This window comes from Berghia stephanieae, chromosome 1 (genome assembly GCF_034508935.2).
Source record: "Berghia stephanieae isolate SIO BIC M18660-M18661 chromosome 1, UCSD_Bste_1.3, whole genome shotgun sequence".
NCBI lineage: Eukaryota > Metazoa > Mollusca > Gastropoda > Nudibranchia > Aeolidiidae > Berghia > Berghia stephanieae.
Window position 1 is genome coordinate 140,543,305 of NC_088360.1, and position 17,500 is coordinate 140,560,804.

Genomic DNA, 17,500 nt, shown 5'->3' on the forward strand with positions numbered 1-17,500 from the left:
GAAGAAGAAGAAGAAGAAGAAGAAGAAGAAGAAGAAGAAGAAGAAGAAGAAGAAGAGAGAAGGAGGAGAAGGAGGAGAGAGGAGGAGAGGAGAGGAGGAGAAGAGGAGGAGAGGAGAGGAGGAGAGAGAGTAGGAGTAGGAGGAGAAGGAGAGAAGGAGGAAGAGGGAGGAGGAGAAGAGAGAGAGAGAGAAAAAGAAGAAGGAAGAAGAAGAAGAAGAAGAGAAGAAGAAGAAGAAGAAGAAGAAGAGAAGAAGAAGAGAAGAAGAGAGAAGAAGAAGAAGAAGAAGAAGAAGAAAGAAGAAGAAAAGAAGAAGAAGAAAAGAAGAAGAAGAAGAAGAAGAAGAAGAAGAAGAGAAGAAGAAGAAGAAAGAAAAAGAGGAAGAAGAAGAAGAAGAAGAAGAGAAGAAGAAAGAGAAGAAGAAGAAGAAGAAGAAGAAGAAGAAGAAAGAACGGAAGAAAAGAACGAAAAGAAGCCATAACATCATCGGAATAAACGGGCAGTGAGTATCCATGAACGTTTATAGTCGGGTTAATACAGTTCAGTGAGCATTACTCATAAACGCGAATGGCAAAAAACAATAACAAAGACCTGAGTGACGTCATTTTCGAACTATCTATATGAGTTGGGGTTTTCTTTTATTAACCCATCCTCCTGTTCATCGTTGGCGCTGGTCCGTCCTCCCTTGGCATGGCCTTGAGAATGTGAAACTGTCATAATATACAGCTATACCTAGTGTAGTGTCAGGAAAAATCCACCTCCTCGCCATGATGTCTGCGGCATTTCTGTCATTTATTTATTCCTACAGGTAAATCATGGACAGAAAATAAATGGAACTTTCACACGATTTGAGGACACAATGTGATGTAATCAGGATTGCCAGTTTGACGTTTTTAATGACATATTATAAAGAAATAGTCCGTTCTTTTATCAAAAATTTAAGACATCAGAAAATTCCTTTGGCGTCTTCCTATGTTGTAGTTGTTATAAGTTTGTTTTGTTTTTTTTTTTCTGGGGGGGTTTTTCTTCTCTATTTTCTCAAAAGTTTAAAACAAAACAAAACAAAACAATTTTTCATGTTTCAATAGACACGTTCAATATAAAACAAGTTGACGATTTTAGAGAGTCAAAAAAAAACAACAACTTACTATATGGATAACGACATGAAAGATTTACTTTACTTCAATGTACACAATAAAAATGCTTTGATAAATTCAGCATTCTTAAAAACACAATTTGGCATTGTCATTTAACTTTATTTGGCATTATCTTTATAAACAAATCTGGCAACCTTGGATATAATGTATGATGTGAGAGCTGGTAATCTCAGCTGATGTTGGAGTCTCACCTTTCGTTATGTAACAGATAATCGGGTGCAAACAGGAATAGCCGTTTCGGATTAACCCTTCGTCAGGTAGCCATAGCTTTATTTATCTGTCTATATTTACATTCATAACTCATAAGGATTAATCTAACGAGGGTTTCAAGTGCAAATCCTTCTCAGCACTTCCTTCCTCCCATCATTTCAAAGGCATGAGTTATGTCATAATAATACTACAGTACGTCACCTACATACAGGACCAACGTACCTACTAGTTAAGGTCACTCACAGGGGGGAAAAATGACTTTTTTGAAGTGTCAGGGCTGACACTTTTTGACAAGTTGAGGGTCACTTTAATCATCCCACATTTGTGACCCATGGCCCGGGAAACGGTATTATGTCGGGGGGGGGGGGGGGGGGGGGGGGGGGGGGGGGAGGGGCGGCGGTTTGGTTGGTAAACATCTGATTTATAGCCAGAAATATGAGACTTGTGCCTTTACACCAGGAAGAAAGAACAGAAGGAACAGAATTGCCGTAACTCAGCTCTTTGTTGGTGATTTCAGACAGCCTTATAGTGATTAGTTCTAACGGTATTGTATTAATCAGACTATAAATGTTAAATGGATTGTTAGGTTGGTGAAGCCCTTCAGTTGGTCTATGAGTGTTTTTCTTTGGGGAGACAAAGAAAAACACTCATAGACCAACTGAAGGGCTTCACCAACCTAACAATCCAAGAGCTGTTTGAAAAAGCAAGAGACAGGGAGGAATGGAGAGAGATAATTCATGCAGTATCCGAAGCCTGGACAAGGCATGGAACCTAGAAGAAAGAAGAAGAAGAAGAAATGTTAAAGGTTACACATAGTTTTTGTTTGATTGGTATGTATAATTTGGCTGGCGGATTTGTGATTATTTTACCAAAACGCATAGCATCAATATACGGAAATACTGAAGGGGTTACAAGGCAACATGTCAAATCTCTGACCAATTGAACTTTCATTTCACTTTACGCCATCTGGCTCTCTCCGCTGACTGATGTCGTAATTATTTTACCTAAACGCATAACATCAATATACATGAATTCTGAATGAGCTACAAGCTAGGTCAAATCTCTCACTTTACGTCATCGGGTTCTCTCCGCACAATACCTGATTGAGACAAAATAGTCATTCAGAGACATTAGGACCATGGAGCCGGAGTCTATCCCGGTTTCTATAGCGTGAAACGGACAATAGCAATTGATTGTTATACCTTGGATAGGACGCTCATCAATCGCAAAGTACTTTCTGCCATATATAATACAACCAGCTATCACTGCTGGGTGGACAGATGAGGGTGGGGGGGGGGGGGTTTGTCAGAAAAAAAAAACACAATCTCAATTGCTCCCGAGACTGATCTTAGTCCCTTTGTATGTGAAGCGAATGCACTACCAACTGTGCCAGTGGGCCTTTTGAGGCAAAGAGTAACATTTCATTTGATGTAAAAAAATATTCGGACTAAAACAAACAAAAAAAAAACAAAAAACGAAACAAACAAAAAAAAAACTTGTAGAGCACCGCAGTTAAACCCAGCAGACCGTAATAGAGGAGCCTTATTTCTATTTCGTTCAGCATAAGTCGCCTATTAGGCGTTCTTTCCTAGTAGCACTCCTTAATTATACACCACTACTGCCAGTGAGATTATTTCAATTGGATTCAGTAGTCTGATGTCACGCCGCCCGGCGGCCATCTTGGTTCTAAACAAAGAAAATCATTACTTTTTATTCTTCATGCTGGCTAGAACTTTTCATATGCCTTGTGATCAGAATGTGTAAAAGTCAAAACATGATCAAATTTATGTGTTTTTTTCCCTCTGGATACGCTTGTATGCTTGCCGGAGAAATATTTCATACGGGCGTCCGCCATTGTTCCGATAGTTTAGAGCCAGTGTTACTAAGTTACCATGCGCCATTAGGAAGGAAGTGACGTTACGACTGTTGATGAGTATTCTATCAACGTTCTGTTCTTTTCTTAGTTCCGGGTCTGTATCATTGTCTCAGTTGCCCAAATGGTAGAGCACAAGATTCACACCCAAAGGGGACATTATCGATCCCAGTATCAATTGCGATTTTATTCTTTGCACCTTTTCTTCCACCGTAGCCATCGTTAACTTGTATAGATAGTTCGAAGATGACGTCACTCAGGCCTTTGTTATTGTTTTTGCCATCCGCGTTTGTGAGTTGTTCTAACTAAATTGTATTTACCAGACTATAAAAGTTCATGGTTACACAGAGTTTGTGTGTTGGTCCGTTATACTTCCGGATGGCAATGTTGTGAACTCCTTGGCCAAGCGCATTCTATCTATAGCCTGGCACGAGAACCGTAGCCATCGTTAACTTATAGATAGTAAGCGCTTGCCCAAGAAGCTCACAACATTGCCATCCGGAAGTATAACCAAACAACATACAAAACTTTGTGTAACCATGAACTTTTATAGTCTGGATAATACAGTTAAGTGAGAATTACTCATAAACGTGGATGGCCAAAAAAAAAAAAAAAAAAAAAACAAACAAACAAAAATGCACAACAAAAAAGACCCAAGTGACGTTCATTCTATCTATAGCCTGACACTGGCCAAAAATGACGTCAAAAGACCGGTCTTTGGCCACAAAAGAAAACAAATCGTGAGTTGTATTCAATAGTTCAACCAATGGGATCACTTGTTTCCATGACCACTACAAATGACAACTTACTAAGCGCTGCACAAACCTAAAAAATGACGTCAAACTACAAGTCCTAGTGGGTTCAAGCATGGCCTTCGTAAAGTTATGACCTGATACTGACCAAAAAATTACGTCAAAATGCCAGTCTTTTGCCACAAAAGAAAACAAATCGTGAGTTGTATTCAGTAGTTCAACCAATGGGACCACTTGTTTCCACGAGCACTGCTAACGACAACTAACTAGGCGGTGCAAAAACCAAATAATGACGTAAAAATGCCAGTCTTTTTGGGTTTCAGTGCCAGGCTATAACTAAACGATGGCTACGGTTCTAGTGTCAAGCTATAAGTTAACGATGGCGACGCTAGAACCCACGGACAAGGACTCATAGTTTGACGTCATTTTAGGTTTGTGTAGCGTCTTCTGAATTGTCGTTAGTAGAGCTCAAGAAAACAAGTGCTTCCATTGGTTGAGTACAAGTCACGATTTGTTTTCTTTTGTGGCCAAAGACTTGTCTTTTGACGACATTTGTTGGTCAGTGTCAGGCCATGAGTTTACGAAGGCCACGCTTCCAATCACCAATGATTTGGTAGCTGTCGCTTAGGCACACCACAAATGTCCAAACGTCTGATATCACCATTGTTGTCCAACCCGAGCAAATTGCAAATTTTGCACAAGGAATAAAAAAAAACGAAAAATGCCTGAAGCATGACCTTCGGGGTCACAGTGCAATGCCATAACTCTCTCTCCTTACTAGCCATTTTGAGAATTTCCCAACAAAAAAAATAAACTTTTCTTACTCATACAAAAAAGTAACAAGTGCAGTCTTGCATAGATTATCATGGTGGATGTTATGTTCGAACCCATGACAATGTCCTCATAAACTCATCATGTTGCGTCCAAAATGTTAAATGTTGTTGTTAGCTTAGAACTCTTTGAGCTCATACATTGTATAAATAAATAAATACGAACATTTATAATTAGATTTACCATGGTCATTGCGCTTCAAAGTGTTTCTCATTTAATGGACATCGCATTATATGTTCATTGTATACAAAAGCCCAAAACTTCAATGTGTATTATTATTCATTAAAATTAATCAATAGATTTTTAACCAATCAAACATGGGAGAACTTATGATTCAATAGAAATCTAATCTCGCCTCTAAGGGGTTAACCCTTTTCTTACCACCTACAGGAAAATCGTCACATTTGTTACGACACAATACACCTTTTTTCTTATTCAGATTTATTGTGTACACATCACAAACTTTGAAGAATGATCTTTGTTTGATTAATAAGAACATAAAGTTGGTTTTTAGAGAGATTTTTGTGTTTTAAAAATCAATTTTTCTGCTAGCTAAGCCTGTCATTTTGGTAAAATACTGAAAATGATCGGTAAGGAGAGAGTTAACGGAGGATTTCAATGAACTGGACAAGTAGAAAGCGGTAAGGGCTGCCTGAAGCCGGTGATCGTAAAATACTGCAACCACCATTAAGTACAGACCATACAAGTTATTTTTCATTATATTTCATTTGTTTTCCACGTTTATTTGTGTATTGTTGTGCTGACGAAGGGTTTGTACCCGAAACGTCCATTGTCTGTTTTGTTCCCATACGAAGCCTTTCCATTTTCACTCTTTCGTTAGTAATGAACTGGACAGTGACTGACGGTGACAACAAACCCAGCAAAAGACCTCCAATGTTTTGGTACATTACATTATGGTACAGTAGCAACAATAACTGACTGCAGCCTTTTAACCCATAGTAGGCGCCACTTGCCACCAACCTCCTACAGGAAATAACCCGCAGTGATCTGAAGTCATTTTAACGGAAAAGCCGGGACCTTAAATAGATCAGGCTTATAATATAATATAATATAAAATAAAAAGAGATTGAGAGTGGGGGAGGGGGGGGGGGGCGCAAGCAAGGTTGAAAGGGGGGGGGGGTGTTAAAGATAGATAAAATATGACACAGAATAAGTGCTATATAGTTCTACCGTACTCATAAAAAAACACATTTTTTTTTAAAATGGCAAAAAAAAAAAAAACCCGAACTTCAGAAATATTTGGTCCCAGGTTTAAGAGTTTTTTTTTACATTATGAGGGTCCTAATTAATCTATTGATCTTTGAAGGACGACTTTTTGAAGCCACAGAGTGACAAGATAAGGTCATTTCAATTGATTGATATTTGAAGGACGAGTTCTCTGACCAAAATTTTTAAAAGTATTTTTTTTTTCTTCTCTCAGAGTATGGCATATTATCCAGTTGAATTGTATGTTGTCTTGTCCCCTCTGTGAAAGGGAGAGAATAACATTGGGTGGATGTTCCCACGACCCTGTGTTTCGATGATCATTTAAAGACTGGGGCGACTGTTATTTTGCCTGGTATGTATATATATATATATATATATATATATATATATATATATATATATGTGTGTGTGTGTGTGTGTGTGTGACCCATCGTCTCAAACCGGTATTATGTCGGAACGAATCAGATGCTTCAAAGCCGAATTAAATGTTAAACTAGTCAGAAATATAAATCGTTGGCATAAGCACCCCAAAATATGGCATCCTCAATATAACATACAAACTCAAAAAAGTCTGATATTTCTAGCTATAAATTCAATTTTCAACATCTTAACCAACCCGACTTAACACCGTTTTGAGACGAAGGGTCATATATATATATATATATATATATATATATATATATATATATATATATATATATATATATATTATATATATATATACAAATATTCCCATTTACGTACGTAGAGAGATAAGGAGGGGTAAAAACTCAAGTAAGCTCTTATTATTATTATTATGTATTCTTATAATACGCTATCTGTTTCTTTAAAAGGATTTTTTTACAACTTATTGAGTAGGGTTCGCGTAAATGGGATGTTGAATAATTGGGAATAATTAGCGAATTGGTGAAGAATGAATGAATGAATGAATGAATGGATGAGCGTGTGAAAAGACGTGACCAAAGACATTGGAATAATTGATGCTATGCGTTTAGGTCAAATATTCACAATATCCACCAGCCAAGTTAAACATACGAAAACACAAACTCTGTGTGTGTAACCTTTGACGTTTAGAGTCTAATTGATATGATATAATTTAGTGCGAATTGATCACGGATCTGGGAAAAAAACACTTATTTAAACATTTGGCCAGAAAACTATTTCAAATATCGATCGAATTAAAATCTCAAACCTGGGACTTCGCGAAGTCGAAACGCCGTACTAGGTAGACGAAAGAATGGAATTTTGTATTGAAAATAAATACGAAAAAAATTCTGAGAATATTCAGTGAGTTTACTCGAGAAAAGGAAATATTCTGCTCGGTGTTGCAATAACCAGAACTAATAATAATCGGTAGAAAAGCACAAATGCAAATATATAATATTCACATACCTTATCTTAGATAGCTTCAACCTATCAAAGGCATGATGGAATAATTCATTATATCCATATGTCAAATCAACTTGCACCGCTTATTCGGGAAGAAAATCAATACAGTCTCATAATTTCCCAAATACCCGGTCCCGTACCGATTCGTTTTTTAAGGACGCTGATATTTATTTAAAAAAACCAAAGTATCTTTTCAATAGATAGGTATAGAATAGAGGAATTGGTAAAGAATGGCGGTAAGGGTTGGGGTGGGGGGGGGTGGAAGAATGTTGGAGTGAGGGTTGCGGGATCCGGACGGGGGGAGAGGGAGGGGGGGAGGTGGGGGAGTTAAAGCAAAGTAGGAAGGGTTGGCTTGACCGAATCGTTGAAATACTTTCGATTCATTGGCGTTAGTATAAAGGGGCGTAGGCGGTGAGAAGCGGCTGAAGTGTGGGAACTCGTGAGACGAGGACAGAGGAGTCGATCATAATCTTTTGGTGGTTTAATAAAACATTGAAAATCTAATCCATTATCGATGAGAATATAGAATATATAAAATATACATATAGACGTATATACACGCATATGGACAACATATAAATCATCATTTGAATCCGCGATGAATGTACAATAGGGTGTGAAGTGGTGGTGCGAAGGTGTGCGGTGTTTCTACAATGGCTACTATATGTTCTACTCGTTAATTCAGTATTAATTGATATACATATCGTGAATGAATGAAGGAATGAATGAGTGAATGAGCGAGTGAGTGAGACTTTCTGAAGCAGAGAGAGAGAGAGAGAGAGAGAGAGAGAGAGAGAGAGAGAGAGAGAGAGAGAGAGAGAGAGAGAGAGAGAGGTGGATGGAGTATGTTGTAAATCATAAATTGGTTAGTTGTGATTTACGATTTGTTTTCCTTTTCATTTATTTTCATTCCTGACTTGTTTGTTTTTCTTTAGGTATACATTTATTTTTAATTAGGAAAATGTGTGTGTGTGGGGGGGGGGGGGGGGGGATTGCTGTTAATTCTACTCTGTAAGAGAGAGAGAGAGAGAGAGAGAGAGAGAGAGATAGAGAGAGATAGGAGAGAGAGAGAGATGGAGAGAGAGAGAGAGAAAGAAAGAGAGAGAGAGAGAGAGAGAGAGAGAGAGTTAGGTGGATGGAGTATGTTGTAAATCATAAATTCGTTAGTTGTGATTTATAATTTGTTTTCCTTTTCAATAATTTTCATTCCTGACTTCTTGTTTGTTTTTTTTTTTGTTTGTTTTTCTTTATATAAACATTCTATATTTTTATCTGGAAAATGGAAAGAGGGTGGGGCGGCAAAGTTGCTGTTAATTCTACTCTGTAAGAAAGAAAGAGAGAGAGAGAGAGAGAGAGAGAGAGAGAGAGAGAGAGAGAGAGAGAGAGAGAGAGCGGGTCAATTTATCTAAATAATTACAACACTATGACCACACATAAACAGATTGGATTGGTACCTCAATAAGTACCCATATCACCCCCCCCCCCCCCCCCCCCACCCACATTATCTGAGATTGGGTCTCTGGGTATAGATAGTATGCAGATGTCGTCACTCAGGCCTTTGTTATTGTTTTTGCCATTCGCGTTTGTGAGTTGTTCTCACTAAACTGTATTAACCAGACTATAAAAGTTCATGGTTACACAGAGTTTGTGTGTTGGTCCGTTATACTTCCGGATGGCAATGTTGTGAACTCCTTGGCCAAGCGCATTCTATCTATAAGTTAGAAATTGCGGAACTCACGATTTCATGAATGGAAGTCTTAATATCCTGCCTTGCAAATAATTAATTCTCTATTTCCAATTTCACACTTCCTACATAGACCCGTGAATATGTATTGATCAAAGATATGTTTATTATTTCTTTGTTTTGTTTTGTTTTGCTGTTTTCTTTTTCATTTTGGCCAGAATTTTTTTTTTTAAACACACAATAGATTAAATTAAATTAATGTAAAGCCCAACTTCTCAAATTATAATTTCAAATCTGAAAATTCTTAAGTCTTACATTAAAATTTGAGCCTATTTGACAATAGGATTCAACAGACGTGACGTCACTTCCTTCCTAATGACGCATGGTAACTTAGCAACACTGGCTCTAAACTATCGGAACAATGGCGGACGCCCGTATGAAATATTTCTCCGGCGAGCATAAAAGCGTATCCAGAGGGGGAAAAAAAACCCATAAATTTGATCATGTTTTGACTTTTACACATTCTGGTCACAAGACATGAAAAGTTCTAGCCAGCTTGAAGAATAAAAAGTAATGGTTTTCTTTGTTTAGAACCAAGATGGTCGCCGTTGCCGGGCTGCGTGACATCAGACTACTGAATCCAATTCGGAAGTCACTTTTATCTACCGTTGCATTATAAAGAAAAACTTTTCACTTTCGAGGCCAAACTAAAAGGTGTGTTGTCAATGCGTGTGGTCGTACTCGAAAAAAAAAAACAACAAAAAAACAAAAAACAAAAAAAAAAAAAAAACACGTGTTAAAAATTTTGGCCAAGAAATTTCCTACTTGAAATATCGATAGATTAACTCACTCAATCCTAGAGATTTTTGCTACTTTTCAAAATTGGAGAGAGAGAAAATGTATTAAAAATGAGTATGTACATAGATAGTTGTATTCAACTACTATTAACATGCAAAAAAATAAAAACCTTAGCTTTGATACTAGGATATAATTTGTCTCATAAAAATGTAATAAATAGGTATAGGGTAAAAGTAACCCCGGGTAAACTACGGATATAGTCGGTGTTAGGGTGGAGTGAGTGAAAGAAATTGACCCTCATCTTGTCAAACATTCTCAAAGCCGAACGGTCTCAGGTTTGAGAGTTTTTGAGAACATGGAGGTGAGTGGGGGGGGGGGAGGCAATTTTAATCGATTGATATTTGAAGGAAGAGGTTTCTGGCCAAATCTATTTTTTGTTTGTACTTCTAAGTACGGCATCAGAATGGAATCAAAGGCCTATAGATAGTATGCTCTTGGCTAAGAAGTTCACAACATTGCCATCCGGAAGTATAACGGACCAACACACAAAACTGTGTGTATCCATGAACGTTTATAGTCGGGGTAATACAGTTCAGTAAGCATTACTCATAAACGCGGATGGCAAAAAACAATAACATAGACATGAGTGACGTCATCTTCGAACTATCTATAGATAGAATGCGCTTGGCCAAGGAGTTCACAACATTGCCATCCGGAAGTATAACGGACCAACACACAAACTCTGTGTAACCATGAACTTTTATAGTCTGGTTAATACAGTTTAGTGAGAACAACTCACAAACGCGGATGGCAAAAACAATAACAAAGGCCTGAGTGACGTCATCTGCATACTATCTATATCGACAGCACTTCACTGTGACTGAGCTCTTTCAAGCGGTTTGATATCTGAATCTCTGCGGCTGTAATGTGGTCAAATAGTATGACACTCGCTTTCGGATCGGAAGGTCCTCGGTTCGAGCCTCGCGCTCGGCGCATAGTAGTTGAGTCCTTGCAAAAGGCTCTTTACTCACATTCTCTCACCGTACTTAGGTGTAAAATGAGTACCTGGCCGTTAACAGCGTTGACGTCCGAAAAATTGTAATATTGCTTAACAGGCGTCATGTCCCGTCCTACATGTTAAATGTTGCTGTTGACCAGGGATCCCTTGTAAAGCGCTTTGAGCACATTTAGTGGATATTGTTCTATATAAAGCTCAATTATTATTTTTCTTTAGAGTAAATATCTGCAAGACAAGACTCTTCAACAGTCGTAACGTCACTTCCTTCCTAATGACGCATGGTAACTTAGTAACACTGGCTCTAAACTATCGGAACAATAGCGGACGCCCTTATGAAATATTTCTCCAACGAGCATAAAAGTGTATCCAGAGGAGAAAAACATTATAAATATGATCTTGTTTTGAATTTTATACATTCTGATCACAAGACATATGAAAGGTTCTAGCCAGCTTGAAGAATAAAAAATAATGATTTTCTTTGTTTAGAACCAAGATGGCCGCCGTTGCTGGGCGACGTGACATCAGACTACTGAATCCAATTCTGGTGAAAATTGAGTTTTTGGTAACATGAAGAATTCGAATTCGAGATAAAGACATGATTTAATGAGAGCGATTATCTGTATTCAGGTTTTTGTTCAACAACTCATTAATCACGCGATTTATTGTTATCTAACGATTGGAGATTTCTTGATAATGTAAATATGATACTTTGTCTATGAATGTAAATGTTGCTTCTCGAAGCTCGAAGACATAAACGACAATGTGGAATTGAATGTAAGCTTCAATTTAATATTTAATATACGGAAACAGATAAAATGGACGTTTCAGGTTTCCCTTTTTTTTTTATCAACAAAACAGGATGAATGAAACGCTACAGACGAATGAGATCATGTGGTAGTGACGTTGTTAACATATAATGGCCCCATAATAATAATAATAATAATAATAATAATAATAATAATAATATAATAATAATAATAATAATAATAAACAATATTAAATAATAATTAATAATAATAATAATTAATAATAATAATAATAATATAATAATAATAATAATAATAATAATAATAATAATAATAATAATAATAATAATAATAATAATAATAATAAATAACAATATTAATAATAATAATAATAATAATATAATAATAATAATAATAATAATAATTTAATAATATATAATAATAATAATAATAATAATAATAATAATAATAACTAGCTATGATACATTGTTATTGTTTTTTGTTGTATAATCATCAATCCTGCTAAATATCTTATCTTTTACCTTGAGTCATGTAAAAAACACAATGTAATTTCCTGTTTTTGGATAAATAAAGTTCATCTCATCTCATCTTATCTTATCTTATCTTATCTTATCTTATCTTAACATATTACGTTTCGAGCTAAAAACTCTTCTTTATTCAAAAAGTAAAAGAGTTAAAAGTTTTAAAAAGCATTCGGTTAAATTCAGATCATTTTTGAGTTTTTATTTTGTTGTTTTTCTTGTTCTTGTTTTCTTTTTTTTTTTTTTTGGTTTGTTGCGTTTTGTTTTGTTTTATTTGTATTGTTTGTTGTTTCGTTTTATTTCAGTTTATGGTAATAATAATAGACGAACATCAATATATTATTATTATTATTATTATTATTATTATTATTATTATTATTATTATTATTATTATTATTATTATTATTATTATTATTATTATTATTATTGTTGTCGCTGTTGTTGTTGTTATTATTATTATCATTATTATTATTATTATTATTATTATTATTATTATTATTATTATTATTATTAATATTATCATTATTATTATTATTATCATTATCATTATCATTATTATTATTATCATCATCATCATTATTATTATTATTATTATTATTATCATTATTATTATTATTATTATTATTATTATTATTATTATTATTATTATTATTATTATTATCATTATTATTATTATTATTATTATTATTATTATTATTATTATTATTATTATTATATATTATTATTATTATTATTATTATTATTATTATTATTATTATTATTATTATTATTATTATTATTATTATTATTATGGACTTACCAAGATCCTGGTGGGAAATAAAGCTGTTGAAATCTCGTTCTTCCCATTCCTTTGAGGGATTATGTGTTTCTACTCCAATGTGAGTGATAATATGGAATGCTACGTTACTCAGCTTATATAGGTACTATACATCCTAGAATTCAATCAGTCAACAAATGCCACATCTGAAATAAGAAACGATGAAAAACAAAGAAGTGAGTTGTTTGTGTTTATGTTTTTTTTTGTTTTTGTTTTTTTTTTGTTGATTTTCTAATTTTTGTTTGTTGTTGTTGTTGTTGTGTGTGTGTGGGAGTGGGAGGGGGGGGGGGTTGTGTGTTTTTTTTAAATTTGTTTTGTTGTTTGTTGGTTTGTTTTTTTTTTTTGGTTTTTTTTTTTTTGGGGGGGGGGGGGTTGTGTTTGTTTTTTTTTAAATTTATTTTTTTTTTTTTGGGAGAGGGGGGGGGGGGTTGTATGGAACAATATCCTCTAATATAGGATCAAAGTGCTTTACAAGGGGTCACATGCCGAAGCAACTCTTATTATTATGTAGGACAAGACAAACGCCCCATAATAATAATAATAATAATAATAATAATAATAATAATAATAATAATAATAATAATAATAATAATAATAATAATAATAATAATAATAATAATAATAATAATAATAATAATAATAATAATAATAATAATAATAATAATAATAATAATAATAATAATAATAATAATAATAATAATAATAATAATAATAATAATAATAATAATAATAATAATAATAATAATAATAATAATATAATAATAATAATAATAATAATAATAATAATAATATAATAATAATATAATATAATAATAATAATAATAATAATAATAATAATAATAATAATAATAATAATAATAATAATAATAATAATAGACAACTAGAGTGTTTATATAGCCACTCAGCGTGTTCAAAGCACTTTACAAGGGGTTCCAAGCCAACATCAACAGTCAACATGTAGGAGGAGACATGACACATATGAGGCGATATTGCATTTTTTTTTCCGTTAGAGACACCGATGTTAGCTAGGTACTCATTTTGCACCTGAATACAGTGAGAGAATGTGAGTAAAGAGCTTTTCCAACGACTCAAGTTTGCACTAGAGTGAGACTCGAACCAGAGACCAACCGGCCCGTTGGCGAGTGTCATACCACTAGACCTTAAAGCCACATTGATCAACGTGCAAAACAATGCTTCATGTGTTCCCTAAATAGGCCCCATGAAGTCAATGGGTAAGACACTTTACACGCATTACCCCATTCAACTCAGGTGTGAATGACTACCTTGTTATTGGCTTTAAGTCACGGACGTATGAGACGGAAATTTAGCTCCATATATAATATCCTGCTGGGGGGAATACATGGGGCAATGTTAAGCGCATGGAGCATGGGGAAACCATATTATCCACTCTATCTACGTGTACATATATGTAGGTCTGATAACCCAACGTAATATGGCCTTGATTTAACATTGATGTAACGGACAATGATTTGGTGTTGGTTTGAGAGTGTATTTCCATTACAACAATAAGCCCCTAACAATTTGGGTAACCAGACCTGTGAATATGTACGCATCGCACTAGATAGACTATAGATAGAATGCGCTTGGCCAAGGAGTTCACAACATTGCCATCCGGAAGTATAACGGACCAACACACAAACTCTGTGTAACCATGAACGTTTATAGATAGTTCGAAGATGACGTCACTCAGGCCTTTGTTATTGTTTTTGCCATCCGCGTTTGTGAGTTGTTCTCACTAAACTGTATTAACCAGACTATAAAAGTTCATGGTTACACGGAGTTTGTGTGTTGGTCCGTTATACTTCCGGATGGCAATGTTGTGAACTCCTTGGCCAAGCGCATTCTATCTATAGTCAGGTTGATACAGTTTAGTGAGAACAACTCACAAACGCGGATGGCAAAAACAATAACAAAGGCCTGAGTGACGTCATCTTCGAACATCCTTCGTCTTCACTAGAGGAATTCAAGCGTCGATTGATGAAGACATTCTTATTCCGACAGGCTTTCTTTTGATTATGTGTATAATTAGCGTTGTTCGTGTACTGTGTTAGGGCTTCATTATTAAGTTAATCTTTGTTATGCGCCCAGAGCCCTCCTGATGAAGGGATGTTTGGCGCACTATAAATCTATACCATTATTTAACTATCTATATTATCAAGGCGCGAATATTTTCAAGATATGTAAATGAAATTCAATCCTATGAATCGTTTCATGTTATGGCGGAATTTAAATGACGTCATATTATTGCGCGTTACGAAGAATTATTTGTCACTGATGATGGAACAGCTATGGCAATGGGGGGGGGGGGGGGGGGGGGGGGGGGGGGGCTGACGATGGGATGGGGGGGGGGTGTATCTTGATAACCCCAAAGACTTTGTTTGTAACCTCGACCCATCATTGACATCAAACAGTTGCTTGCAAAAATAAAATGCCTTTTTTTAAAAAAAAACTCATTTTAGCCAGAATTTACACCAAAAAAAAAAAAATAATAATCAACCATCAACGAATAAAGGGTGATGCCCAGCTTGTCAAAATTATTCAACCTCAGGTTTCAAAGGCACAGTCTCTTGTTTTAGAATTAAAACAACATTAGGGCCATTTTAATTCCTCGTTATTTTAAGTTAAACATTTCTGGCCAAATTTTGATTTTGAAAAATAAACCACACACACAAACACACACACACACACACACACACACACATACACACACACAATAAACGTGTTTTGTCGTTGCGGGGCAGACCAGACCAGACATGAGATAGGGGCGAGGACGGGCAAACATGGATACCTGTTGCTGTGTACTTGTAATTGGTTGTTATTCCCTATACTAACAAGACAAACCACTGAATCAACATGACCACATCTCTTTATTCAAAGGAAATAAAACGGCCATTTTTTTTTATCTCTCTATAAAACGTCGTATCTGATTTGAAATTGAATTACATTTTACATTGATAGATTTAATGTAACATTTTATGAGGCCCGTCGTTGAAAACCGGAAGTATGTCGGAATGAGTTAGACAATTAAACTTATTATAATACAGTTGTTAATGATATGAGGCTGGAAAGTGAAGTCCATATTTTGTTAAGTGTATGATATATTATATATATTATTATATATATATTATATATATATATATATATATATATATATATTATATATATATATATTATATATATATATATATTATATATATATATATATGTTTTGTTCTTGTTTTTTTTCGGTGGAAAAAGGGGGGGGGGGGGAGTTAAACTGCTTCAACTGCATTAAATACATTTTCTATGGATATTTTTTTTAAAAGAAGAAAAAGAAAAAAGGGAGGACAAAAATTGAGCGGATGATGATGTCTTATAGGGAATGAGATTAGCGGAAGAGTAGCGTCCCTTGATTGGACGTCACCAATAGTCTGTGACGTCACCGGCGGAGCGAGGGCAAGAGACACATGCGCACAACCAACATGACGTTCTCTCTCTAATAACTTTTCCGCCGGTGACGTCATAGACTATGGGTGACGTTCAATCAAGGGACGCTACTCTTCCGCTAATCTCATTCCCTATAGGTAGGTACTCAGCTAGCGAATGGAAGTTTATGAAATAATCTTCAAGTGGAAATTATACTGAATTTCTATTTTTGGTATTAAGGTTAGAGTTTTTAAAACACAAGAACCAAGAAAATATTAAAGCTTCGTTGACATAAACTTTTATAGCAGATGGGATTTAAAATAGGTCCTTACTGTGCAATAACATGTTATTTACCTATATATACATAACATGTTATTTACCTATATATACATAACATGTTATTTACCTATATATACATAACATGTTATTTACCTATATATACATAACATGTTATTTACCTATATATACATAACATGTTATTTACCTATATATACATAACATGTTATTTACCTATATATACATAACATGTTATTTACCTATATATACATAACATGTTATTTACCTATATATACATAACATGTTATTTACCTATATATACATAACATGTTATTTACCTATATATACATAACATGTTATTTACCTATATATACATAACATGTTATTTACCTATATATACATAACATGTTATTTACCTATTATACATAACATGTTATTTACCTATTTATACATACTATTATATATATATATATAAATAATATAAATGGAGTAACTCACTTATATGGCCGAAACACATGTTGCTGTGGTCTCCATCCACGTCGTCAGTCTGCATGTTATGTTATGCCGACTGACGACGTGGATGGAGACCACAGAAACATGTGTTTCGGCCATATAAGTGAGTTACTCCATTTATATTTTATATTAGCTCTAACCAACATTATCGAGCACTCTCGTACTTACAAGTACCCACCAACACTTATATATATATATATATATATAATATTTTATATATATATATATATATATATATATAT

The 17,500-nt window shown here is 34.7% G+C and overlaps 1 protein-coding gene across 4 annotated transcripts in view; it reads right to left on the bottom strand.

Moving 5' to 3' along the window:
- LOC144963362 (uncharacterized) overlaps positions 1 to 17,500 on the bottom strand; it is a 245,416-nt gene that overhangs the window by 197,135 nt on the left and 30,781 nt on the right. For all 4 annotated transcript variants that reach the window (XM_078897322.1, XM_078897321.1, XM_078897323.1 and 1 more), the window contains one exon: positions 13,026 to 13,189. The gene's annotated coding sequence lies outside the window, so the exon portion shown is untranslated. The remainder of the gene's footprint in view (positions 1 to 13,025; positions 13,190 to 17,500) is intronic.